The sequence below is a fragment of the Amblyomma mixtum genome, chromosome 8 (genome assembly GCF_055824585.1).
Source record: "Amblyomma mixtum isolate Tamu chromosome 8, ASM5582458v1, whole genome shotgun sequence".
NCBI lineage: Eukaryota > Metazoa > Arthropoda > Arachnida > Ixodida > Ixodidae > Amblyomma > Amblyomma mixtum.
In genome coordinates this window covers 53594457-53618893 of record NC_143019.1, presented here as the reverse complement: position 1 = coordinate 53618893, position 24437 = coordinate 53594457, and the positions used below count along the sequence as shown (strand labels likewise).

The following is a 24437-nucleotide window of genomic DNA, read 5'->3' as shown; positions in this document are numbered from 1 at the left end:
AAACGAGGTGCGCCTCGCACAACTCCGAGAGAGTATTGTGAACCCCAAGGGCCAGCAACCTCTCCGTGGATGTACTGTGCGGGAGCCCAAGGGCCGCCTTGTAGGCCTGCCGGATTGTAGCTTCGACCTTGTTTCTTTCCGCCAGCTGCAGTTGCAGGTAAGGGAGGGAGTAGACGATCCTGCTCAGCACGAAAGCCTGCACAAGTCGACATAGATCTTTCTCTTTCATGCCTCGTTTTTTGCTGGAGATCCGTCTGATTAGCCGCACAGTCTGATTGACCGTGGCAGTGAGTCTGTTGATTGTTTCGGTGTTTTTGCGATTGTTCTGTATGTACATGCCGAGTATGCGTATGGTTTGGACCTCCTTGACCGGAAGTCCTTGCACATATACATTGAGAGGGGTCGGTGGGGTCAGGTTTGCGTTTCTACCGCGTGGTTTGGTTCTAAGAACCAGCAGTTCCGATTTCGAGTGCGAGCATTCAAGACCCGCTCCCGACGCGTAAGTTTCAATTATGTCAACTGCCTGCTGCAGGGTATCCTGTATTTGGCCGTCATTCCCAGTGGTTACCCACAGGGTGATGTCGTCCGCGTATAGGGTGTGCCGCAGCCCCGGCAAGGCGGCAAGTTTGGGGGGTAGTGTAATAAGTGCAAGGTTAAAGAGGAAAGGCGAGAGCACCGAGCCTTGTGGCGTGCCTCGGCTGCCAAGAGGAATGGGCTCCGATTTGAGGCCACCTAACACAAGCTCTGCGGTCCGCTCGGATAGGAATGATCGGACGTAATTGAATGTCCGTTCTCCCGGGTCTATTTTAGAGAGGTTCGTGAGAATGGCCTCGTGCGAAACGTTATCGAAGGCCTTGTTCAGGTCTAGCCCGAGCACTGCCTTCGTCCCAGTTCCGCGTGGAGGGTCGAGCACCTCCATCTTAAGCTGGAGCATCACGTCCTGCGTGGATAAGCTAGCCCTAAAGCCAAACATTGTGGGAGGAAGTAGGTCGCGATCTTCCGCGTAATTTTGCAGTCGGTTAAGGATGACATGCTCCATAAGTTTTCCGATGCAAGACGTGAGGGAGATGGGCCGCAGATTCTCGATGGAGAGTTTCTTTCCAGGTTTGGGGATGAAGGTCACCCGTGCATGCCTCCATTCCTGGGGGATCTCGCCTTCCCTCCAGTAGGTGTTCATTAGGTCTGTCAGAGCCGCGACAGACTTGGGGTCCAGGTTTCTGAGCGTCTTGTTCGACACTCCGTCCGGTCCCGCTGCGGAGGTGGTACGGAGCTGACCCAGAGCAAACCAGACCTCGGCGTCCACTATGTCTGCGTCCAGGGTCTCATTGGGGAGGCCCTCGTATGCAGGTAGGGGGTCCGTATGCGACGTGTTCAGGTAGCGTTTTTGCAGTTCGGCGAGTAGCTCTGTGTCTGTACCCTGATACTGGTGAATTAGTTTCGTGAGGTGGTCTCGTTGTGTGGATTTTGTGTGTGTTGGGTCGAGCAGGTGGCGGAGCAAGAGCCATATCTTTTTGCATCCCATCTTCCCATTCATATTATCACAAATTTGGCCCCATTGTTGTTCTTGTAGTTCTAATGTGTATTTTTCGATCTGGCGCTCGAGTTGCGCAATACGCTTCCGTAAGTTTCTGTTGTGTCTCTGTTTCTTCCAGCGATTCAGCAGGCTGGCGTGCGCTTCCCACATGTGTAGGAGTTTAGAATCGGTCGTTTGATGCGGCTCCTCTATAGGCGTCTCGACCGTAGTGGTCTTGACATCGTCTTTGAGTGCAGCGATCCACTCCCTTAGGTTGTTGATCTGGCCGGGGGCAGTCTGCTCTCGTAAGCGCCTGAACCTATCCCAGTCGGTAATGCGAGTGCGCATGAGGTGCAGTTTGTGCAGTTTCGTGTCAAATGTCGTGGCTATTATATAATGGTCGCTTCCCAGCGTGTGTTTCGTGTTCGACCAGCGGGCGTCGCGAATGTTTTTGGATAGTGTGAGATCCGGTGAGGTATCTACGCTAACGCTATTTCCGACCCGCGTGTTTTCTTGGGGGTCGTTAAGAATTGTGAGGCCCAGGTTTTGGATCGTTTGCCACAGCTTGGTGCCCTTGGGGTTGTTTTTGCGATAGCCCCAAGCCGAATGTTGGGCGTTAAAGTCGCCTACCACAAGGAGTTGTGTCCTGGCGGCCAGGCGCGTGGCTTTAAGCAGTAGGTCTAGAATTCCTGACCCTTTGTCTTTTGGAGAACTGTATAAGTTCAGAATAAAGAGATTGGAGTCTCCCTTTTTCCTCGGCACAATTTCTAGTAACGTGTATTGTTCGTTACAACTGTCTATAGTGTGTTGTATAGCTGTAATGTTGCGTTGCACAAAGGTAGCGGTAAACGGGGTCGTCGTCATCGTCACTGAGTTTGAGGGTGGAATGAATGATTTATAGCCTGGTAATCTCGGTGGACACCTGAACCGCACCGTACAGGAAAGAAGGAAGGAAGTGGAGTGAAAGAAGAAAGAGAAAGAGGGGCCGTAATGAAGAAAATGAAAATTGTATTTGAGGAAAGTAAATTACGCAGTAACTGTCTCACATATATCGATGGACACCAGTCGAAAATTGTATTTGAGGAAAGGAAATTGTGCAGTGACTGTCTCACTTATTTCGGTGGACACCCGCCAAAATTCGCGCAGTGACGTCACGACCATTTCGACCAATATGAAACGCAGACAAATTTGCTAACGCGTCTTGGTCACGACAGTATGAGCCATTAAAGGCTTTCGCCTTAATAGCTGGGCACACAGGTTCGCCGTGGCAGCGAGGTGAGCTATCGCAGTTTTGTAGCGTGAGCTACCATGGCCACAGTCTCGCCGTTTCGCGTGCTCCCTCCGTCGACCATCCTGCGCATGCGCGAGTGACGTCACTGCGCACAGCTGCTACGGTGGTCAACGGCCGTGGCGTGCCAGTCACCGCCGCATCCATTAGAAGTCGAAACGTAGATACAGCTGAGGAAGTTGCAATAGCGCTCGCATGCGTTGGAACGAAAGCACATCATAATCAGCGACAGCAAAACGGCTGTCTGGAATTTTGGCAGAGGAAGGGTCTCGAAAGAGGCAAACGAAATTTTAGCAAGTTCGGAATTAAACCGTAAAATCACGATTATCTGGGCCCGCGCACACGAATCCAAGGCAATGAGGCAGCACATGAGAGCCCGAGCTCTCTGCTTCCGGGCAACCGTAGAGCCGCCCGACTGTCGGGGACTGGAAGAGCGCGCGCAAACATACGCTGAAATCGTCGAGCACTGTAGAGTTGGAAGAAGGTCTCTGCCACCACCGGACCGAACTTTAAGCAACAGAGAGGCTGTCGCTTGGTGATGCCTGCAAGCTGGGAATTTCCCAAATCCAGTCTGGTTGTTCCTCACGCGACCAGACAATAGAACTGATGATAAATGCAAAATTTGCGGAGATAGGGGCACTCTTGATCATATAATCTGGCAATGTCCTGACTCCCCAGGCGTCAGGAAGAACATTAAAAGTAGAGATGCCTGGGAGGCCTTGCTGCGAAGCGAGTCTCCCGCCGAGCAGCAACAAGTCATCCGCCTGGCAATGGAAGCCGCGAAGAAACATTGTACCTTCGCCTCTCTTTAGTCGCGGAAGCCCCGGCCCCCGCCCCTTGAGCCTGCGTGCCAGGGGTGGGGAGTAGGGAGCCTCCAACCTCGGAGGAAAATAAAGTTCTACTACTACTACTACTACTAGTAGCGCGCCTCGCCGCGCGCGTTCGCCGCTGCCGCTGCTGCCACTGCTGCCGCCGGCGCAGAGCCACGTGACGTCACTGCTCACGCTTCGTATATCCTGGCATAGCAGAGCTAAGCCTTTTTTATGCGAAGCATACTACTTTAGCTACCACTTCAGCCCTTCACCGTGGTTATGCGCCTCCAAATCACGTGATACATGACGTCACACCACGTGACACGATGACGTCACGACAGTAGAGAAACGGGGCCTCGCGCCGTCGCTGTGGTTGTGCGCCTCCAAATCACGTGATAAATGACGTCACACCACGTGACACGATGACGTCACGACAGTGCAGAAACGGGGGACCACCTCGCGCCGTCGCTGTGGTTGTGCGCCTCCAAATCACGTGATACATGACGTCACACCACGTGACACGATGACGTCACGACAGTGGAGAAACGGGGGCCCACCTCGCGCCGTCGCTGTGGTTGTGCGCCTCCAAATTACGCGACACGATGATGCTTCGCATTCTCCAGGCTTAACCAAGTTAAGCCTCAGCCATTTTTTTTTATTGCGAAAGAAATACTGCTTGCACTTTCAGCCCATCGCGTAGCGAGGCCGGTAGCTACCAAGCGCGGCCTTACTCCTGCTCCTGCCACGCGCGGCGCGCTTAGCGGTCTGACGTCACAGCTGCAAGAGCGGGGCTCCAACTCGCGCCGTCGCGTAGCGAGGCCGCAGCTACCAAGCGCGGCCGAACTCCTGCTCCTGCCTCGCGCGGCGCGCTTAGCGGTCTGACGTCACAGCTGCAAGAGCGGGGCTCCAACTTGCGCCGTCGCGTGCAGCTACCAAGCGCGGCCTAACTCCCGCTCCTTCCGCGCGCAGCGCGCTAGCGGTTGGTTCGGGTGTCCACCAAGATGACAGAATTACTGCGCCATTTCCTTTCTTCAAAAAGCGGTGCGTTCAAAGGGCAAGGCATGGCGCAGTAATTCTCTGTCATCTCGGTGGACACCCGAACCACAGGAAGGGAGGAACGCCACCACCCGTCCGGCGCGATGCCTTTCCCTTTGAACGCAACGATTTTTGAGTAAAGGAAGTTCCCTGTCATCTCGGTGGACACCCGAACCGCACCGTACAGGAAGGGAGGAAGTGGGAGTGAAAGAAGAGGGGAGCTTCTAGACAATCATTCGTTAGCGACAGCCGCTCGTTTTGGCGACCGAGGCACGCATAAATCTCCCAGAACTTGGGGGCCCTCGTGTGGTGAGTATAATGCCATGTAAAACAAATGGGCAAAACTTTCATAAATAAGCTTTACTAAGAACACTACCAAGACACACCACCAGGCAAACCAGGCGCAGCCAGGTCTATTGCTTTCGCAACCTACCGGGCTTAACCAAGCTAAGCCTCTGCCAAATTTTTTTCAGCCAAAATCTTCTCTCAGACCGTTTCGCATGCGAAGTCGTATTTCGATGGAGGCACAATTCTAGAGGCCCGTGTACTGTGCGATGTGAGAGCACGTTAAAGGACTCCTGGTGGTCGAAAGTTCCGGAGCACTTCACTACGGCGTCCCTCAAAGCCTGAGTCGCTTTGGGATGTTAAACCCCATAAAACACATTCACGTTAAAGATCCCCAGGTGGTCGAAATAATTCCGGAGGCCTCCACTATACTGCACTTCTTTCCTCCGTTCTTCTTTCACTCCCTCCTTTGTTCCTTCCCTTACGGCGTGATTCGGGTGTCCATCGAGATAAATGAGACAGTTACTGCGTCATTTCGTTTACTCAAAAAAAAAATCCGCTCCGCATCCAGTAACGGACACATGATGTGTACAAATCCTTCATCTCTGCATTCAGTGTCCATCGTGTTCTCGTTAATGAACACGTTCTTAGTGCGTTATATTGACTGACATACCGTCTGTTAGGACGTTGGTGTTCTTTGGGTTGGGTGGTTTTTGAGGACAGTAAATGAAGCAGTATCTGTCTCACATCTCAATGGACACCTGAACCACGCCGCAAGGAAAGGCAGCCAGGTGGGAGTAAAAGAACAAAGACACTCAAAGAAAAACGGATCTGCGATGCACCCTGTCCAATCCCACGCCGTGGGTATGTGCCATTAAGCCTGAGGACATCATCATCATCATCATCATAAAAAAACGGATGCTTTCATCAGCGCTCTGTTAGCAGCTTCCTAGCACCCTCTACAGGCAGAATCTTGTGGGTGTGTGTCAGTGACAAACCTGGGGGGTACCCTTTGGCTTTGCCGGGAGTATACTATAGCCGGGAGCAATAAAAGCGCTGTTGGTTGCGAGCGGCCCTGTCGTGCAGTCGCGTTTCTGTGTCGTTCTTCCAACAAGCGTTGCAAGTTGGCGACGAGGGCGGAGAAATACCGACTTTCGGACGCATCGAGGCCTTCGAAGGAGATGACGAAGGGCGGCCTGCTTTTGTGGGACAGGTGAGAGAATTTTTGGTGCGTGGCACTTGTATCTGCAATTATGGATTTCGGCGATGGCAGTCCGAAGCCGGGGCCGGGCACTCTAAAACCTCTCTCGGTTTTGAGAAAAGAAAAGGAGCATAGCTAGGTCCACGTCAAGCGCACCATGAACGCCGACTAAAAGTTTGGTAACAGTGTTTCATGGATTATGGAGGTTGGGCGTCCCAAAACGACTCAGGCTATGCAGACGCTGTAGTGAAGGGCTCCGGAAATTTTGACTACGTGGGGTTCTTTAACGTGCACTGACATCGCACAGTACGCAGGTCTCTGGAATTTCGCCTCCATCGAAATTCGACCGCTGTGGCCGGGATCGAACCCGCGTCTTTCGGGGGTAAGTGTTTTAGTCGGCGTTCGTGGTGCGCTTGAGGCGTTCACCAACGAAGTGAACTAGCGCTGGGCATTTCCTTTCCCCGAAACCGAGGTAGGTGTTTTACACCGTCACTATTAGACTGGGTTTTGCGAAAAGAAAAGGCCCCGTGTACTGTGCGATGTGAGTGCACGTTAAAGAACCCCAGGCGGTCGAAATTTCCGGAGCCCTCCACTACGGCGTCTCTCATAGCCTTAGTCGCTTTGGGACGTTAAACCCCATAAACCAAACCGAAAAGAAAAGGCGCATAACTAGTTCACTTTATCGGTGGACACCTCAAGCGCACCACGAACGCCGACTGAAAGCTTGGTAACCAAGCGTTTTAGTCGGCGTTCGCGACGCGCTTGAGGCGTCTGCCGACTAACTAGCTATGCGCCTTCCCTTTTACCAAAACCGAGAGATGGTTTGTTTATGGGGGTTTAACTTCCAAAGCGACTCTGGCTATGGGGGACGCCATAGTGAAGGGCTCCGGAAATTTCGACTACCTGGGGTTCTTTAACGTGCACTGACATCGCAAAGTACGCGGGCCTAGTATTTCGCCTCCATCGAAATACGACCGCCGCCGTCGTGATCGAACGCGCGTCTTTCGGGGGCAACTGTTTTAGACGGCGTTCGTAGTGCGCTTGAAGCGTTCACAGACAAAGTGCACTAGTCTATTTCTCAAACCGAGATAGGTGTTTTACTCTGACTATTAGACTGGGTTTAGAGAAAAGGAAAGGCGCATAGCTAATTCACTTTGTCGTGGACACCTCAAGCGCTCCACGAACGCCGACTGAAAGTTTGGTAACTCAGTGTTTTAGTCGGCGTTCGCGACGCGCTTGAGGCGTCCGCCGACAAACTAGCGATGCACCTTCCCTTTTATCAAAACCGAGAGATGGTTTGTTTATGGGGGTTTAACGTTCCAAAGCTACTCTGGCTATGAGGGACGCCGTAGTGAAGGGCTCCAGAAATTTCGACCACCTGGGGTTCTTTAACGTGCAATGACATCGGAAAGTACGCGCGCCTCTAGAATTTCGCCTCCATCGAAATTCGACCGCTGCGGCCGGGATCGAACCCACGGCTTTCGGGGGTAATAGTGTTTTAGTCGGCGTTCGTGGTGCGCTTGAGGCGTTCACGGACAAAGTGAACTAGCTCTGGGCATTTCCTTTTCCCAAAACCGAGATAGGTGTTTTACACCGTGACTATTAAACTTGTAGGATGGTGGTTGTGACTCAGCAGAACCTAGGTCGCTCTGCAACGTTCAGCAAAGGTTCAGCCAAACGTTCGGGCTGCGAGCGAGCTTCACACCTAAGGATCGTCGTCGTCTTTCACTACCACCGTTCATCACAGTGAGGGAGCGCGGCTGCTACACTACAGACTGGGTTTTGCGAAAAGGAGCGCATAGCTAGTTCACTTTATCAGTGTACACCTCAAGCGCACCACGAAAGCCGACTGAAAGCTTGGTAAGCCGCCGCGGTGGCTCAGTGGTTATGGTGCTCGGCTGCTGACCCAAAAGACGCGGGTTCGATCCCGGCCGCGGCGGCTGAATTTCTTTGGAGGAGAAATTCTAGAGGCCCGTGTACTGTGCGATGTCAGTGCACGTTAAAGAACCCCAGGTGGTCGAAATTTCCGGAGCCCTCCACTACGGCGTCTCTCATAGCCTGAGTCGCTTTGGGACGTTAAACCTCATAAACCAACCAACCAAAGCTTGGTAACCCAGCGTTTTAGTCTGCGCTCGCGACGGGCTTGAGGCGTTCACCGACAAACTAGCTATGCGCCTTCCCTTTTATCAAAACCGAGAGGTTTATTTAGGGGGGTTTAACGTCCCAAAGCGACTCCGCTATGAGTGAAGGGCTCCGGAAATTTCGACCACCTGGGTCTTTTTACGAGCACTGACATCGCAGAGTACGCGGGCCTCTAGAATTTCGCCTCCATCGAAATACGACCGCCACGGCCGTGATCGAACACGCATCTCTCGGCGGTAACAGTGTTTTAGGCGGCGTTCGTGGTGCGCTTGAGGCTTTCACAGACAAAGTGAACTAGTCTATTTCTCAAAACCGAGATGTTTTACACCGCGGCTATTAGACTGGGTTTAGTGAAAAGGAAAGGCATACGTATAGCTAGTTCACTTTGTCGGTGGACACCTCAAGCGCACCACAAAGGCGGTGAAAGCTTGGTAACTCAGTGTTTTAGTCGGCGTTCGCGACGAGCTTGAAGTGTCCGCCGACAAACTAGCTATGCCCGTTCTCTTTTCTCAAAACCGAGATATGGTTTATTGTTTATGGGGGTTTAACTTTCTAAAGCGACTCGGGCTATGAGGGACGCCGTAGTGAAGGGCTCAGGAAATTTCGACCACCTGGGGTTCTTTAACGTGCACTGTCATCGCACAGTACGCGGGCCACTAGAATTTACGGCGTTCCAGATCACCGTGGGCCTCTTCGGAAAGGCGACAACGATGGAGATTCACAGGAGCAAGCGTTTCAGTAATGCTCGTTCGCAAGTTTCAGGCTGCGTTTTCGGACGCGAGTCTCGAACCATCAAGCGTTCTCTTGAGAAGCGTTTCGAGTGACGAGTCAGTGAAAGGAAAAGCAAACGTAGCAGTACAGTACCGAGGCCGCAAGGAGGACCTACTGCTTTTATTTACTTCATGAGCTACGCCAACGCGTTTCGGACGCAATTGGTTTCATGCATTGTGCATGAGACTTTCCACAATGTAGTCGACTGCTGCTGTCATGATTTGGAGTCCAGATAAGTTGAAGGAATTTTAGGAGTGTGATAAGAATGACAATGACAGACGCGGGTTCGATCCCGGTCGCGGCGGTCGAATTTATTCCAGTTACCCTCCGCGGTGTCTCAGTGGTTGTAAGGTGTTCTTCTTCTGGGTCGGAGTACCAGGGTTCGAACCCGACCGCGAAGGCAGCGTTTCGATGGCGGCGAAACGCAAAAAGCGCAAGGCGCCCGTGTGCTGTGCGATGTGAGGCTTTTACTCCCTCCTCTATCCCTTCTCTTACGGCATGTTTCGGGTGTCCACTGATATATGTGAGGCAGTTACTGCATCATTTCCTTTCCTTTCCTCAGAACAATTTTTTTTTCAGAGGCACGTGTACTGTGCCATGGCAGTCACGTTAAAGAACCGCAGGTGGTCGAAATTTCCAGAGCCCTTCACTGCGGCGTCCCTCATAGCCTGGTTGCTTTGGAATGTTAAACACCCATAAAACAGCATTCACCTTCGCAGTTTCGGTATTCCCGTATGCCCACAATTTGGCCATCACGTGCATCGTTCGTTAACACTAACGAACGAAAACGAAGCTGGTCGCGTCGCAGGAGAGCGGGTAATGCACGCGGTCCAATCCATTTTTTTTGCTCCCAATCCATTTTTTTCATTATTTTTTTAAATCTATAATTCCATCTTTAATTTCTCGGAATTCTTACCCAAAGTTCAATCATTAGCTTGGCAACAAAAGTTAATCCATTAGCTTGGCACCAATTCACCTTCTTTGGGCTCTCCTCTCTGTACCATGGCCAATCCCCCGTCGTGGGTATGTGCCATGCCACCAAGGCAACAACAACAACAACAACAATAAACGCGGCATTCCGAATGTGGCTTGGTTTAGTTTGGTTTATGGGGTTTAACGTCCCAGAGCGACTCAAGCCATGAGAGACGCCGTAGTGAAGGGCTCCGGAAATTTCGACCACCTGGGGTTCTTCAACGTGCACTGGCATCGCACAGTACTCGGGCCTCTAGAATTTCTCCTCCAAAGAAATTCCGCCGCCGCGGCCGGGATCGATCGAACCCGCGTCTTCTGGGCCGAATGTGGCATGCGACACCGCCGCAGCAGCAGCAGCAACGGCGCGCGCGAACCGGGCGTGCAGACCGGGCAGCAGCAGCCGAAGCTTCAGAAGCAGCTCAGACGCGCTCTCACTCTGGTACTTTGACCACAGGTCCACAGCGATGGCCGTACCTGCCGACGGCGCGGTCAGAGACGGGAACGCAGGGGCGGCCGACGCCAGTTCTTCCTGCCGCAGCACCACGAGCCGGTCCTCCCATTCGGATCTCTCCGAGCGTGCCAGCGGCGGCAAGCGCGTCCCCTACCCACCAAGGCGTCCCGGTTTTCAACTGACTGCTCGGCTTCAGCGAGATGTCCGAGCTACGCGAGATGAGGCGTGCCGCTCAGCGGGCATTCGCTGCCAGGGACGTGACCACGACGACGGAGCTGCCAGAAGTGGGAACCGGGGCCACAGGTATGTGGCCGCACGGCCGATGTTCCTCGTGCACGTGAAGCATGCAATGGTCTCTGCGCCAAGGCATTCACGGAAGCGTCGCGAGAACGCTGCACTAATAGTTCTGGTTCATGGTTTATGGCGTTCAGCGTCCCAACGTGACGCGGGCAGTGAGGGGCGCCGTAGTGGAGGGCTCCGGAAATTATGACTGTCTAGGACGAACTTACCGAGAGGTTTGGGTCCGGGTCTTGATATTAAGGCGGAAGCCTTTAATGCCTCATCGCTGTGAGCAGGAGTGTCGACGGAAATGTCACGCTTTTTAATTGGCTAGTAACCATGCAACCAATTAAAGGGATGGTATAGTGATGCTCCAAGTGAAATAAATAAAACGAGTATGAAACTGGTGGAGTTGGGGAATCTCAGTGCGAGACGAGCACGCTAACCACTTCGCCATGCCAGCTCGATGGTTTGGAATGGTACACAGATCAGGGGGGGGGGGGGGGGGCAGAGGTCTAACTGATAGACATGAAGGGGTGTGCAGTTTTGTACCACATTGTTCTTTGCTGCCTAGAAGACATGAATGGGCGCTGCCATTAACTTGTGCTCCCTCCCCCTTATGAACAGGCCTGTGCTCGATTATGAGCACTAACAACTCCTTTAGCTTTGTCTCTCTTTCTGTTGATGCATTGTAGGGCAGGCCTTATTGCTTAGCACACACAAATTGCAGACGACACTTGGTGTTTGACCCGCCGTGGTGGCTCAGCGGTTGAGGCGCTCGTTTACCGAGCAGGACTACCCGGGTTCGAACCCGACCGCGGCGGCCGTGTTTCGATGGAGGCGGAACGCAAAAGGCACCCGGGTGCTGTGCGATGTCAGTGCAGGTTAAAGATCGTAGTCGAAATTATTCGGAGCCCTCCACTACGGCACTTTTTTTTTCTCTTTTCACTCCCACCTTCCTCCCTTCCTTAGGGAGTGGTTCAGGTGTCCACCGAGACGTGTGAGACAGATACTGCGCCATTTCAGTTTCAGTTAAAGCTTCCTATAGCACCCCCTACAGGCAGAATAGAAGCTTGCGGGTGTGCGTCAGGGAACAGCCTGGGGGCAGCCTTGATTTCTGGCGGAAGCAATAAAGCACGCAGTTGGTTGTGAGTGGCTTTGACGTGCAGTTGCGTCTCTGCTTCCTTCTTCCAACAAGAATTGTAACACTCTTTCGTCGTTGCTGCCTTTGTCTCTGGTACTCTTCCTCCCCTTCATTAATTGTTATTTTTACTTTGATCTCTCAGACGAATTAAAATCTCTTCGAAGAGACATGAATGCGACAAATGAGAAGTGTACAGCGTTGGTATAATGTCTAAGCCAAACGTTTTTTATTTGAGGCGGGCACCTGAAGACTTGCGGTGCAGTTAAAAGACCAAAATCTCTCTGAATTAAGGGTGAATTCTTTTGATCGTTAGAGAATATCAGAGGTGCCATAGGGTGCCTGATACGCGACTGGAAAGCAAACTGTTTGGCATGATGAATTTGGACCAATGCTGTGCTTAAGTTTTGGCGCATTAAAATTGTTTTCTCGACAGTTAACTTTCTGAGAATATAGGCTCGATTTACGGAGTTTAGTTTGGTTCGTGCCGTTCGTCTATTGCTGTCAATTCCTTCGTACGTTGTACGTCGGCTAGTACGTTTTACGACGTACTCGTACGTCAGCTAGCAAAATCCGAGTCTCATCTTTGAGAACCGATTAGCGAAACTTGTGGCAGACTTGAGGGGTCTTCGAGGAGGAATAACGGACAATGTGTGGCTAGCGTAGCCTTTTGTTAACCTACGTCGGACAAGCAACGACAATAGCTTGTAAACTGAAGAGCTGCTTGTGAGCGCATCCATATTAACACGTGGTCGCATTCACTGCTTCGGAGACTTCTGCAGCAGAGCCGGAAAAATGCATGAAGTTCGACGTATACTTCCTGTAGCAAATAAGAAACTGATACATCATGCATTATTTCACTCTCAAATTAACTACTGCCACTTAGTCTGGGGGACCGCAGCCCGTACACATGTTAACCACATTCTTATCTTGCAGAAATAGGTCGTCCGTATCATTTCCTCCGCCGATTACATGACACATACACCACCTTTATTTATCCTACACAGTATTCTACCAGTAAGCAAAATGTTAGAGTACAACGTCCTACTTCTTATGAAATCCACGACCTCCCACCGCAGTAAATTCCTCCTGAAACTTGCATCCTTACAAAAAATAGACCCACCCAGATATACACGTCAAAGAAACAAATGGCCGGTACCGCAGGCTCGCACAAAGTGTAGGAGGCAAATGATGCAATTCCTAGTTCCTAGCACACTTAATTCAAATGAATGGTGGTGTGGGAATGCCGGCTGTAAAATAAATGTTTTTATGAGAAATTTTCTCAGTCGTATGGATGATGACAGTTTTTTCACTTAACTATTGTTTGTGTACATGCTTATACATCCTCACTGTGTCTTCTCATGAACAGAAAATTTTGCCTCCCTATTTCGATTACCTCATAGTGAACATCTTATTTTGTACTTATGTCTGTCGCTTAGAACTATTTAGTAGCGTTGTGTTCTAGATGTCTGATTATGATTTCATTTATTGTTCTTTTTGCCTGTCATATCGTGTCATGTTCAATTTGATTTAATTGGTAAAAAAAAAACCTTGCATGTTTCGTCTCTCTTGCGTTAGAAATTGCAGTGCTTATTCAAATTGACCCTGTGCTTTATTATGTCTGAATTCTGTATACTCTGCTGCCTTGTAATGGGCCCCGAGCCTAGTCAAGCTACTCTGAAGGAGCTTTTTGCTTAGGGGCCTTTTTCTCTTTTAGAGAGAAATAAAGAATATGTGTATGCATATGTATGTATACGCGGTATTCTTTACTTTCTTTTATCGAGAATTGTATGTTGTGTCAAAGCAGACAAGCAGATCTACTTTGCTTCTATTTACGGCGAGGCGTCCTAAAACCTACCGTCTGTCTCTCGCTTCCTCCCAGGCTGCAGGTTCTCCTAGTGCTGGAAGCTGCTCTCGAAGTGCAGCGATAGCCCAGGTGCGGCTAAGCGATTTGGGAGCACCTGCTCATTGAACACGCCTCCGACGCACCCCTTCGTCATCGTGTCGGGGGCTATGGCGTTCATGAGGCGTTGGAGTTGTCGGAAAAATGTAAGGTGAGTTGGCGACAGTTTAGGCAACACTGAGTCCAGCCCGGCGCCGACAGCGCGCGGCTGCTTACACGGGTCTAGTTGCTGGTCAGCAAGTAAAGGGTCTGGGGAGAGACCCGGGGAAAAAAAATGGCTGAGACTTAACTTGGTTAAGCCTGGAGAATGCGAAGCCTCATCGTGTCGCGTAATTTGGAGGCGCACAACCACAGCGACGGCGCGAGGTGGGCCCCCGGCCGTTTCTCCACTGTCGTGAAGTCATCGTGTCACGTGGTGTGACGTCATGTATCACGTGATTTGGCGGCGCACAACCACAGCGACGGCGCGAGGTGGGCCCCCGTTTCTCCACTGTCGTGACGTCATCGTGTCACGTGGTGTGACGTCATGTATCACGTGATTTGGAGGCGCACAACCACAGCGACGGCGCGAGGTGGGCCCGCGTTTCTCCACTGTCGTGACGTCATCGTGTCACGTGGTGTGACGTCATGTATCACGTGATTTGGAGGCGCACAACCACGGCGACGGCGCGAGGTGGGCCCCCGTTTCTCCACTGTCGTGACGTCATCGTGTCACGTGGTGTGACGTCATGTATCACGTGATTTGGAGGCGCATAACCACGGTGAAGGGCTGAAGTGGTAGCTAAAGTAGTATGCTTCGCATAAAAACTGGGCCTGTAACTTGTGATTCGGTTGCTTACGCCAATGAGAGTGGGAAACGGCAGCAGACGGACACGACAGTGACAGCAACGCTGACACTGTCTCTAGCTCCTACTAAACGCGGTCTTAAAAGACGTCGGGATAACAGGGCTATAATTTATGCAACTCAAGAACCGTGCCATAAGGAAAGGCGGGAAGGTGTGACATTTTTATTGGAACATCCTTTCTATTAGGCTTTCAGTACGTCCTGGGCCAAGGCGACCAGGGCACGTTGCAGCCTCAGATCCAGGGAGGCAAGCCAGATGGGCCAGGGTGGAGGTGGGGGGAAAGGATAGGCGGGGGACTGGAAGGCTGCGTGGCACTGTGTAAGGCAGTGTTATATGTCTGCATATGTGTGTGGACAGTTTGGGCACTGAGGTGTGGAAGTGTACCGGTATAGATAAAGTTTGGCTGGTGTACGCTGGAGATTAAACTGTATTCGGCGAAGAATGCGAGCTTCACGGATCGATAAGGATGGGTGTGGAGGTGGTAAATCAGCTAAAACCAATTTTTGCTGCGCGTAGTATTCGTCGACAGTGCGTTTGTAAGCCCTGACCGCATGCTCCGTCGGTGGGCTCGTCCATGGGATCCCCGGCGTCCGCTGTATAGTTTCGCAGGCAAGCTGCTGAGCCAGCTCATTGCCGGGGATGCCCATGTGACCAGAAGGGTCACCGGTCGTGGGCTTAATGCTAAGAGGGCGGCATCGAAGGTGGGAGTGAAAGAAGAGAGAAAGGGGTGCCCTAACCAAGGAACTGAAAATTGGATTTGAGAAAAGGAAATGACGCAGTAACTGTCTCTTAAATCTTGGTGGCCACCCGTAGACCTCCCCCGATTATGTCACCAGTTTAAATTCCTGCTGCAAGGTATTCTAATTTGACTAGTACGTTTAAGGTGCCCGAAACGCTGAGTCGTATGCCAGCATCCGGATCATTGTGCGGCAGACGGTTGGCATGATAAGTTTCTTCCGACGCGCGGTGCCGACTACAACAACTTCGACATCGACGGCTGAATACTTCACTCCGGCATTGCACGCAGGCACACAGGCCTGCGGTGTGCACGGTGTCTTAATGCGAATACAGCGAAGTTTTCGTGCCATTCCTAGTGGATAAGTCATGTTGCCCTCTGAAATCGCTCGTTCTGAGCTCGGATGCAGAGAAGCTTACTCTAATGCAACAGTACAAGTCACAGCCCTGAAGGCTCTTAATTTTAATGAGCAGCAGCAAGTACTCCTTACCAGATTGAGCCAAAAGGTGATCACGACTCCTTAGCCATTCTTGGAGTGGGTTTTTTTTTCTTGGTCAGATGTTTAGGGGAATCCCCAAGGTGGAGTAGATTTGTAATAAGGGAGTAATTACTCATTGACATCCACCCGAGCGCAGCCATACGGCTACAAAGGAAAGCTATATACAACTTTATCACAAACTTCGTAGTTGAAGAAAAATTCGTCCTGGTCCGGGGTTCGAACCCGGGACCACCGCTACACCGGAGCAGTCGCTCTACCAATTGAGCTAACAGGGACGGGAAGCTTATCGTAGGGCGAGAGCGAATTGATCAATAACTCGAAGTGGGAACTGTGGTGGTCAAATGTTTAGGGGAATCCCCCAAGGTGGAGTAGATTTGTAATAAGGGAGTATTTGAGTATAAGGGAGTATTTGTAATAAGGGAGTAAAGTTGATTTTTCGCACATGTTTCGCATCGTGCAGGGAACTTCTGGACTGCGTTGATTTCATTGTGCCTCGCTTCCTTCTGATGACGCAGATTGACAGCCTAGGCAAGCTGTACGGAAAGGTGCTCAAGGAGAACCTTTCTGGCGACGCATGCATCGGCGCCTAACACCACCTTGCCGTTAAGAAGGCGACAGTGCTGTCGCTGAAGATGCAGCTAGGTACTTGAGAACTAGATCAGGTAAGAACCTCATCGGGCAGGGCAGAGGGACCGGATGGGCCCTGGCAGACGGCAGCGGCCGAACAGTGCGGCAGAAGGACAATCGTAATCGATGAAATCCGCGCATAAAAGGCTTCAGGGGCTGCATCTGGAGTTTGTCTCGCGGGCAAGCCTCCTGCGAAGGATTAGCTCTACAACCAACATTACCCATTCTATTTCTAGTGACGTCGCTTGCTACAAACTCCCTAGGAATTCATTTTTGTACCCTCAGGACCTGAGGGCATTACAGAGAATAGTGGGGATACATATAAAAATACAATGTAAACAACAACTAAAAGTGAAAGGAAAGTACTTGTACACAGAAATAGGCGAAAAACACAAGGAAGAAAATGACCTTTGTATTTGCAGCGGGGATGCATTAAAACAATTTGTTCATACAGTAAGAGCACAGTGAAAATCATATGCACATTCAGAAAAAAATGGGTTTATGAAATGCGTTATTTGGTATAAAAGAAGGGATGTCATGGGATGTCATGGGGAAGGTGATTCAAGCTGACACAAGTTCTAGGTATCAATGAATGAGTTATGAAAACATCTTATGTGACAAAATGGAATCCCACCTTTATGGCAGTAATCATAACCCCTGAGAAACATGCCCACTGAGAACGTTTACATGAAGGGACGCTTAACTTCCCGGGGATTTCATTTCGTCAGTGCATGAAATCTTCTGGACCGATGACAATCTTTTTTTCCTGTATTTTCGCAGCGAGAACAGTTCTTTTTTGCTGAGGACTTTGTATAAAAACCAGCGAATTCGTATCTCATGCCACACGAGTCCTCCTCTGTACCAAAACGCTGTTTTTGTTGCAGGGGGGGGGGGGGGGGGGGCAGAGTTGATCGCATCCGTGAGACATTAGACGCCACTTGTAGCTGACGATTTTCTCCTTCGGCATAATTGTGTCTTTGAGATGAAGAAGCGAGATTTTTTTTTCCTTTTGCCCAGGTGTCGAATAACGACGACGATTTCAATACTCTGACCTCCGAGGAGATGCGGAGAGTAATGCTTCAAGATCACCTGCACACAGCGAGGGATACGAACGCAATGCAGTCGATCCTGCAGTGGTTATGGACTGGCATTACTGGCAGAAGAAAGCATCCGGCAGAGCTTGTGCCTCTGGTCTCCTTTTGCCGGAGGTCACGACGAGTGAGTATGCGTCATGCTCATCCCTAATACGTCATATGGCAGCTTTTACTGTTGTCAGTGCCGAAGATAATGGCTGCGCCCGAAAGAGCCGACGCCGAATGGCGGTTCCGGTAGTGTAAGTTGCGGAGTTTCAAGGCGAAAAGTGTCGAGGCTGAGAATCCAACCAGGGCCTTTGGCGTTTGAAGTCATTTACTCAATTGGCATTTGAACTAGTCATTAACCACTCATGACTAGTAGTCATGATTGGTTGACTAACTAGGGATGACTAACCAGTCATGATTGGGTAGTCATTACTTAGTCATTACTCATGACTACTTAGTCATGATTGGTTAGTCATGACTAGTTAGTCATTAATCAGTCACAACTGGTCATGACTGGTTAGCCATAAGTCATGGTTAGTCATGACTAACAATGACTAATGACTGATTATTGAAATTGAAATTGAAATTTATTCCACAACAAAAAGATGCTGCGAGGAGGACAGGAGAAAAGCTGTGTGAACAGCTTGAAAAGGCCTGACCCCCCAACACACGGGGTAGGACAGAAGCGTGCGGCAAGAGAACACAGTCGGATATGGCAACATCGTTGAAAAAGTTAGTATAAAACAGGCAAGAAGAACTAGAAAATCATATCACAACATTATACAAACAATAAACGCAGTTCTTTTGGTGTTATATCTGATATGTCAATGTTAGCATCCTTTATCATGTGATTCAGAAGTGTAGGCAATTTAAATTTTATCATTTGATTTCCATAATTGGTTCTGCATTTTGGAACATAGCACATCTCAGGATGGCGCACATTATAAGCAGAAATGTTTTTCTCTAGCCTTGCTAGGCTAGTGATGGCATCATTATTTTTTATTAAACTGAGTTTATATAAGCGGCACAGTCTGTGATCGTTCATCGATGAAACTTGTATTATGTGGTACTTCTTGAATAGGCCTGCTGTGTGGAAGCGATATGGAACTTTACAGGCGAGGCGTAAAGCCCTTTTTTGCAAGACAGTAAGTTTGCTAATGTTTCCAGCTGTTGTTGTTGCCCATACAGAAAACGCGTAATTTAATAAAGAGGAAAATAAAGAGTTATATATGAGCATGTTAACAGGTATGGGAAAATTGTAGCAGTAACGGCGCATAACGCCAGCTGTCCTGGATAGCTTACCAACGATATAGTTTACGTGATCATCCCATGTCATGTTTTCTGAGAAATACACGCCCAGTGATTTAAAGCTCCTTACCACTTCAATTTCAGTGTTATTTAAAAAAATGGAAGGTCGCTGGACATGTGTGTGTCGGGGGTGAAATAAAATAGCCTTCGTTTTATTAATGTTTAGCTTTAGGCAGTTAATTTGAGCCCAGGCATTAATCTCGGACAACGTTCTATTCGCTCGGATACCTAGATCAACACACGATTTGCCTGAAAAGAATAAACTTGTGTCGTCAGCATAGATTATATAATGTGCCGTTGCATCAACGCGAACTATCTCGTTAATATAAAGAATGACTTTGAAAGAATGAAAGAATGACGACCAACAATGACTAATTATTCATTAACCAGTCACAACTAGTCATGACTGGTTAGTCATAAGAATGAAAGAATGACGACCAACAATGACTAATTATTCATTAACCAGTCACAACTAGTCATGACTGGTTAGTCATAAGTCATGGTTAGTCACGACCAACAATGACTAATGACTGATGGTCATGACTAGTTCGCTGCCGCGGTGGCTCAGTCGTCATGGTGCTCGGCTGCTGACCCAAAAGACGCGGGTTCGATCCCGGCCGCGGCGGCTAGAATTTCTTTGGAGGAGAAATTCTAGAGGCCCGCGTACTGTGCGATGTCAGTGCACGTTAAAGAAGCCCAGGTGCTGGAAATTTCTGGAGCCCTTCACTACGGCGTCCCTCATAGCCTGAGTCGCTTTGGGACATTAAACCCCAATAAACCAAACCAATCATGACTAGTTCGTTGTTAACCAATCATGACTAGTTAGCATGACCCGATTTGTCATGGCTAGCCAAACCAAGTCGCCCCATAGCCGCCTCCTGTGTGCCAACGGCCGTGCAGCCAAAGTTGCGTGTAAGGGCTTTCGCCTCGCGCATTTTAGGTCGTCAAAGTGGCCCCTGAAGTTTTTTTAGTGCTCTAGCACTCATGGTGGCCATTCCCCGCATTTAGCCGTTGTCTCTGTCGGTCTGTCCGTCTGTCTGTTTCCCTTAAGCCAGTTTTGTGGCAAGCTAGTGAGCAGCCTGGCCACTGTGTGAGGCGGAGCTCAATTAATCGTGAGAGGCTGCTGTGGGAGCGCCACCTAGATCGCAACCAAACCCAAGCGATCCAAGTCCCAACGATGCCAGCACCTGCCGTAGAAGGGCAGTGGCGCATCGCTTGACCGCGGCACCACTCCTCCAGGAATGGTACGAAGACTCCCAGGGATCTACGAATGTAGAGAATGGCCAATTCCGCATATGCGGACATTAACCCGTTATCGCTGACCGAACAACTCCCATCCGTGAACAGTGGATCTGAACACCGGGATCGAAGCGAAAACCCACCTGCTAGCGCATATAATTCGCATTTTGCCTAACTACGCAACTCGACCATCGTATTTTTCATCGTAACTATTCTCGTAAGGTGAGCTCTATCACAAGGATAAGGGCATGGATAATATGAAGTTTAAAGCAGACAAAGAACAAAAAGACAGCTTCTATAAAATTACAAGGGATTTAAGGGTAAATCGATGGGAACTGCATTCTAAAACCTTGTGTTTAGCGTTTGTCAGCTCTACTGCTTGCAGTAAAATCATGTGATGACAAACTCTCACAGCCCCTTTTCGATGGCTTATTATACTGGCGGTACCTCCAATTAGCACAATGTGCAGAATGAGAAGCAGCATCCCGTTTCGCAGGCGTGATTTCTTAATACGCCTTTGCCGTTGCGTCGATCGCTATCTGAGCCACAATTCGTTTTTTTTTCTCTCTCAAACAGGGCTCTGGTGGACCTCGACGACTTTATACAGGCGGAAGGGGGAATACACCGCTATGATGGTAGGTTGGTTACTGCTCGGCGTGAAGGTAATATTTCCGAGGCTTTAGAAACAACGTAAATATAAGGCACTTCATCGGTATCTTTGGGCTTTGCTACATTCTTGTATTCATTGCGCTAACAAAGTGAAAGCGACATCTGTGCCGTCGGCTTCTCCGCTATAGCGAACACGTGCTCACATATTCGCTCACATACCCCTTACTTAGCATCAGGACATCCTGGATAACTCTATGTGACTAGGAAAGGCTAGGAAACTAGAGACTTAAGAAATAGATCTCTATGAGACTAGATATGAAACTAGGTATGAAACTAGGTATGAGACTAGGTATGAGACTAGGAAATGTGCAATGGCTGGCGACCGCGGATCGTTTCATGTACTGCTCTGTGGAGATCAGAGAAATAGTCCGTTGTTCTTTACTGGACGCAATCTGATTAATGGAAAGATAATGTGCCCCGCCGTGGTGGCTCAGTGGTTACGGTGCTCGGCTTCTGACATGACAGGCGCGGGTTCGATCCCGGTCGCGGCGGCCGAATTTCGATGAAGGCGAAATTCTAGAGGGCCGTGTACTGTGGGATGTCAGTGCACGTTAAAGAACCCCAGGTGGTCGAAATTTCCGGAGCCTTTCACTACGGCGTCCCTCATAGCCTGAGTTGCTTTGGGACGTTAAACCCCAATAAACCAGACCAAACCAAACCAAGCCGAAAGATTATGTGGAACAAGATGGATACGTATATCCGGGAATCACAATATATGCATTGTATGCGCTATGCTCTATTCTCCGGTACGCGTCAGTCTCGTATGATTGATGAACTTGAGTGCTCCTGCGCGTGACGACGATTACTAATGAGCTCGGGATCTGAACGAAAACATCATCTGAGCCGGCCAAGACACTGACCTCCTCGAATGCTATTGGGTGATTTGGGTGGTCGGCGCGCTCGCAGTGTTCGGCGAGGGGGTTAGATTCCGAATTCATTAGCCAAATGTCATTTTTGTGTTCCATTATTCTTTGATGGAGATTTTTTGTTTCGGCGAAGTATGAAGCCGGGCACTTGGAGCACCGGATTTTGTAAACGACAAGGTCTTTTGCTCATGGTAAGAATTCGGAATGAATTCGGAATCCAACCCCCTCGCAGAACACTGCCAGCGCGCCGACCACCCAGTAGCCTTCGAGGAGGTGAGCGTCCCGTGGAGCCAAACCTGTGAAAGAGGCGACATCTGGAGTCATGGCACATCCGGCTCACAAAAGCAGCGATGAATAAACTCCAGGACCGCTCCCCTCTGCGTACGTTAGTGGACTCCGCCACGTGCTAACAAAGTGAGTGCGAAGGAAGCACCCCGCTGCTGCTGGCACACTTTAGTCGCCCCTGAAAAAGTGACCGAGTTGGTCCCGAAACGGTGGGCAAAATTAAAACATTGGTTGGCGTCAGTTTTCTCTCAACTAGCTCGGGATCTACGCGATGCCACATTCTCCGTGCAGAGTTTCCACGATCCAGCTATTCCTATGGGGTCCGTTGGACCAGTCTGCCTGTCTCCCAATACCTGGCTTACTTGGTTTTTCTGTGTGGGGGGATGGACGCTGTGCCCACCACGAAACCTCGAAGTACTGAGGACCTGGTCGTGAAACCAGCGAATTCGGATTTCACGCCACACCAGTGCTGTTTTGTACCAAATTGTAACTTTTGTTCCGAATTGAGCAGAGCTGCTCGCAGACGGCATGCCATCCCCGAGTTATCCGTTTCTCCATTGCATCCGTAGGACATCAGACACCGCATGTAGCGGACGATTTTCTCCTATGACATAATTGTGCCGTTTAGATGAAGCTAGCTTTTCTCCTCTTTGCCCAGGTGTCGAATAACGACGACGATTTCAACACTCTGACCGCTCAGGAGACACGGAGAGTAATACTTCAAGATCACCTGCGCACAGCGAGGGATATGAACGCAATGCAGTCGATCCTGCAGTGGATATGGACTGGCATTACTGACAGAAGAAAGCATCTGGGACAGCTTGGCCCTCTGGTCTGCTTTTTTCCGGAGGTCGAGACGAGTGAGTATGCGTCATGCTCATCCCTACTATGCCATGCGGCAGCTTTGACTATGTGGCGATGTAGAAGATGAGGGCTGCTCCCGAAAGCACCGACGGCGAATGACGGCTCCGGTAGTGTAAGCCGTGGTTTTTTTTTAGTGCGCGAGCATTTATAGTGGCTGTACCCAGAATTTAGCCGTTGTGTGATTATCGGTCCGTCTGCCTGTTTGTCTGAAGTCTGTTTTTGTGGCAGGCAGGTGAGCAGCCTGACCACCGCGTGAGGCGGCCGCTCACTTAATCATGAGAGGCTGCTCTGCAAGAGCAACCTGGATATCAATCCAATCCAGACAACCCAAGTCCCGCCGATGGCAGCAGTTGCCATAGAAGAGCAGTGGCGCGTCGCTTGACCGCCGCATCATTGCGCCAGGAGATGTAGGAGGACTACTAGGGATCTATGATTCTAGTAGGATGACCAGTTCCGCATATACGGACATCAACCCCTTATCGATATCCGAACAACTCCGATCCGTGAACGCTGGATCTGAACACTGGGACAGAAGTGAAAATTGAAAGAGCACTTCGACGATCTAAATTGCTGGAGGCGAAAGCCTTTGTGCGCCACTTTGGCTCCTTCTGTTGTTGATTGAATGCTGTTTGCGAACGAAAGGAGTCTTCTGACTCGGCTGGAATGACAGCGGCACGCGACGGTGGCGCCACCAAGGCGCCACCCCTCTATAATGCCTCTGGCCCTGAGGGTACACGAAATAAATAAATAAAGCGCATGCGCAGTAAGGAGCGACGCAAGCGCCACTAAAGATATGGTGATGTAACTACCAATTACTGACTGATTACTAAATTACTAATTGCTGAATACTAGTCAGCTACGAATTACTAATTATTATCAATCAATGATTTACTAATTATTTCTAATGCACGTCTAATTATTAATAAGTAATTAAATAGTTAGGTTTATTGGTTTGGATTATTGGGGTTTAACGTCCCAAAGCGACTAAGGCTATGAGAGACGCCGTAGTGAAGGGCTCCTGAAATTTCGACCACCTGGGGTTCTTTAACGTGCACTGACATCGCGCAGCACACGGGCTTCTAGAATTTTGCCTTCAAGAAATTCAGCCGCCGCGGCCGGGATCGAACCCACGTTTTCGGGTCAGCCGCCGAGCGCCGTAACCACTGAGCCATCGTGGCGGCTCAGTAATTAAATACTAGTTAATAGTACTAATTAATGGCTAATTTGTAATTAATGATTTCGACTACATTACAATGAATTCAGTGATTTCTGGTTACGGTATATTACATCACTGATGGCGTCAATGAGCCATTAAAGGCTCTCGCCTTTAAACTGACCGCCTAGCATAACTAATTCGCATTTTGCTGAACTACGCAAATCGATCATATTTTCATCTGAGTATTCTCCTAAGGTGAGCTAGATTTACTATCCGGAGGCTTCTACTACGGAGTCCTTTATAGTCTGAATCGCTTTGGGACGTTACTCCATAAATCTAACCAAACACGTAGTCAGCCATTTGAGTAGGTACTGTTACGAGCGGAATTTTGCGGGACTTAGGAAAAAAAGGGGCAGAAATACGTTCTCGGCCGCCTAACGGAGCGTGCCTTACCTTTCTTCCTTCGCAGTC

At 49.9% G+C, this 24437-nt stretch overlaps 1 protein-coding gene across 18 annotated transcripts in view; it reads left to right on the top strand.

Moving 5' to 3' along the window:
• The first annotated feature begins 5656 nt into the window (after positions 1-5656).
• Positions 5657-24437, top strand: part of LOC149332456 (uncharacterized) — a 160344-nt gene continuing 141563 nt past the window's right edge. For 4 of the 18 annotated variants that reach the window (XM_089558005.1, XM_089558015.1, XM_089558014.1 and 1 more), the window contains exons 1-8: positions 5663-6146; positions 10474-10773; positions 13773-13944; positions 16389-16535; positions 17518-17718; positions 20703-20761; positions 21894-22075; positions 22605-22806. The gene's annotated coding sequence lies outside the window, so the exon portion shown is untranslated. Of the gene's footprint in view, positions 6162-10473; positions 10774-13772; positions 13945-16388; positions 16536-17517; positions 17719-20702; positions 20762-21893; positions 22807-24437 lie in introns of all 18 variants that reach the window. The other 14 variants (XR_016285212.1, XR_016285211.1, XR_016285210.1 and 11 more) reach the window with 10 other exon arrangements.